Raw genomic sequence first — 3589 nt, forward strand, 5'->3', positions numbered from 1 at the left:
CAGCTCCTCCCGTCTCTGTGAAGGAAGGGATGACTCCACACCCTTCTGGTCCCATTTTCAGGCACACGACCATTGTCACAACCACCCACGAACACACACCCGCTCAGACACACTGAAACTATGGCCTCCAGAGAGCTGCGAGCCACAGGCTGTTTCTCTAGGGCTGGTGACCGGGCCGTGCCCTGAGAGAGAATGTGCGTTCCATGGAAGCCTCCTGCCCGGAGCCTGCAGCGGCCTCCAGGCGGCTCTCGGCGAGTCCCGACAGGATGCCAGGCAGGAAGAGACGCTGCCTCGCTCTGCTCGGGACCTCTCCCTGCTGTAATTTACTCAATCCATCTGGGGCTCCTTTGAGCCGTTTTCTGGAAATGCCACATTTCAAGGGTCTCCCTGTTCGAAAAGGTCAGAGAGTTCATGCGGGCCTTTCATGTTAAAGGAACTTGAAAGGAAAGGAAATGTATATTTTCAGCTTTAGCTATGATTAAGTGGGCTCAGGCCAAGAGGACACGCAGATGATTTACATGACATTACATGAAAGCCAATTAGCCTAACAACTTCCGAAAAATATCTAGCTCAAGAGCACCCATTTATTAGAGCGTTTGGAATGCGCCCGGCATTGTTAAGCTCCTTTACTAGGATACAGTGATTCATCTCAGCCTCACGCCCTAGTGCAAGGCACCCGGTACGACACCCATTTCTCCCAGGAGGGGGCTCAGGGGCTCAGGGGCACTCGGTGAGGTGCCCGGGACCCCACAGCTGGTAAAGGGCAAGGCAGGGATGGAGCCTCGGGTCTGCCCAGATGGAAAGTCAGAGCCTCCTCACTCAGACCTGCAGCCTCGAGGGTCCTGCCCAGCATCCTCCAAAGGGCAGTCAGGTTTGCCTGGTTCATCTGCATGAAAAGGAAGCCTCATTAAAGCAGGCTGGGGAGAGAGGTGCACAGGCCAAGGATGAGGTGCGTGGGGGCCCCCTCACAAAGGACCACCCCCTACGGACCATCCAGGTGACTCCCTCAGACTTCTTGGTGGCCTTCCCGCACAGCAAGAGCTATCCAGAAAGTCAGGATCCTATACAGTGACAACTCTCGTATGAGTATTTGCCTTCAGTCCTTACTGCAGGTAAGGACTCCCTCTGGGACTTGCGGGGTCATGATGGGACCTTAACTATGTGTGCATGGTAGTTAGGGCGTGGGCGCAGGAGCCGGACTGCCTGGGTTTGGAATACAACACCCTCATTTTTAAGCGGTGAGTTCCTGGGTAGGGGACTTACTTAGGCTCTCTGAGCTCCAATTTCCTGTTATAAAATGGGGATAACAGTCCCTAGGTCACAGGGTTGGTGTGATGGTGAGACGAGATGTGTGTGCCAGTCTGGACAGCACGCCTGACACACGGCAATCACTCAGCAGATAAAGCCTTCGCGCAGGTGGTAATAGAGGGATCACCCAGCCAGTGCACTCCTGGGCATCTTCCCAAATGAAAAGCATCACACTACAGCGATAATAAAGACAACAGCGCTACGGCAAGGGGTTCCTGCCCCTGTCTGTACAGACCAACCCAGTACCTAACTCAGCTCTAATAATTCAACTTCTCAAAGCAGCCAGTGGCTCCTAGAGGACGGGACCCCTCCACCCCTCCCCACCGAGCCCAGAGCTACGGAGTGACCGATCTTTCAGCAAGCCTTAGGACAATTTCAGTGTAGCCTTGGACATCGGAGGCCCCCCTTCCCTGCCGGCCCCACTCCTCCTCGGCCCCTATTCTCTCTGCTTTCTTGGTTCCGTCAGCAGGGTGAGGAGCTGGAGCCTGATCCCATAGGGCGTGGCTTTCAGACTTGAGGATCCCACAGCCCTATAAAATATCCAGAGAAATGCAAGAATGGGGGAGGGAACGGGTCAGAATAGTGTCCTTATTTGCTTTTGCCAAATAAAGGCATTTAGAAAACTCTGCTCTCATCATCCTGTTAGAAAAAGAAAGGCTTCACACCAATAAAGCAGAAAGACCATAATCTTTGATTAAAGGCTAATAATACCACGCTGAAAAAAATTACCCTGAGAAAACCAAATCATAAACACACTTGCCCTAACTTCTCCCCTTTCTCCAGGGATGGGGGAGGATGCCAGTCCCCTCGGGGTGCTGGTGGTGGTTCAGGTCCTCCGGGTCCCCACGAATTTCGTGAACTATTCGGGAAGAGGCTCTGTCCCAGCTGAAGGCACCCACAAACAGCTCCGGGTTAGGAGGACTTCTAGTCACCTCCCACAGAGGATGCTCCTCCGCCAAAAAGACATACAGCCTCAGGGGTCTGGCGCCAGGGAGGTGCTGGGCCTGGCCCCTGCTCTGCCCCCTCCTGGCAAGGTCACACTTGGCCAGAGTCACCCCACCCTCTAATCTAGGAGTCTAGTGCGAGCAGCAAGTTCACACTAGGGGAAAAGGCTGGAGTCGCTGGGCAGGGTCTTCGGAGGATCTCCAGGGCCAAGCTGAGCACAACTGCCCAAGCCCCGAGTCCTGGGGAGGGAGGAGGAGTGGGCACCCTGGCTACAGGTGGGGAGCAGGACGCCCCGCTGGGAGGGCAAAGATAGGATCTGTGCACAGGGAAGCGAGGCCCTGGCTCTTTGATCCACAGCCAACGAGGCCCGGCCTGGACCCGGAGGGGCGGCCGTCTTCCGGCCCGGCTGTGCGCCGCTGCCAAGGGTCCCTCAGGGCCCTGCGCTGGAGAAGCGCCCAAGAACCCTGTCACCGCAGAGGTGGGGGCAGCGTGAGGAAAGGGCCGTGGTTTACTGCACGGGGGTCCCCACCACCCGTTTCTTGTGTAGACTCAGCGGTTGCGCCCTGGCCAATCGTGTCCTGGAGATCGCGTGGGCGCCTCCCCGGGTGCGGAGTAGATCGGGGACGCCGCTCGCGCCCCAGCCAGAAGAATCTGGATGCAACTTCCAGACTGAATCGTGGCGTCAGGGTCCTGTGGGCCACGTGGCTCCCCAAAGCCCCGAGTCCCCGCCGCGGGGTGTGGGGCAAGTTGCGGGAGGGGGCTGGAGGATCACGTGGATGGCGGGGGCCCTTCCTCCTGTCCTCTGCGGTTCGCGCCTCGGAGCTGCCACATGGCTGGGGCGGGGGCACGGATGTGAGAGGTGGGAGTTCCACAGGCTGCAGGCGCCCCATCAACCCGGAGCGGTGTGCGCGAGGGTTCCTGCGGTGGAAGCGGGCCCCACATTGGCACAGGGACGAGGGTGGGGCCGCCAGCTCTGGGGTGTCCTAACTTTGCTGAGCGCCCTGCGGTCCCAGCACAGCCCCGAGCAGCTGGCGCCAAGCCCTGGGAAGCTCGCGTTCAAAGCCTCAGGCGGCGGTGTTCCCAGCTACTCCCACGCCCCTCGGGGACCCGCATTCTGCCCGGGGAGGAGACGCCTGAGCACCGGGCGGCAGTATCTTGTGGTAGGTGACAAAGCGGGGTCCGGAGTTTCCTATAGAGTCGCCCCGCCTTTCAGAAGAGCGATGACTCGCAAGCTCGTCCGAAGTTTCTTTCGGTAGGAACGAGCCCTTTAAGACTGTGCCCTGTGGGCGCGCCCGGCCACTCCGGGGGGCGTGGCCGCGCCTCGACTCCGCCCCGG

This window comes from Chinchilla lanigera, unplaced genomic scaffold, assembly GCF_000276665.1.
Source record: "Chinchilla lanigera isolate Chin_1 unplaced genomic scaffold, ChiLan1.0 scaffold00007, whole genome shotgun sequence".
Lineage (NCBI taxonomy): Eukaryota > Metazoa > Chordata > Mammalia > Rodentia > Chinchillidae > Chinchilla > Chinchilla lanigera.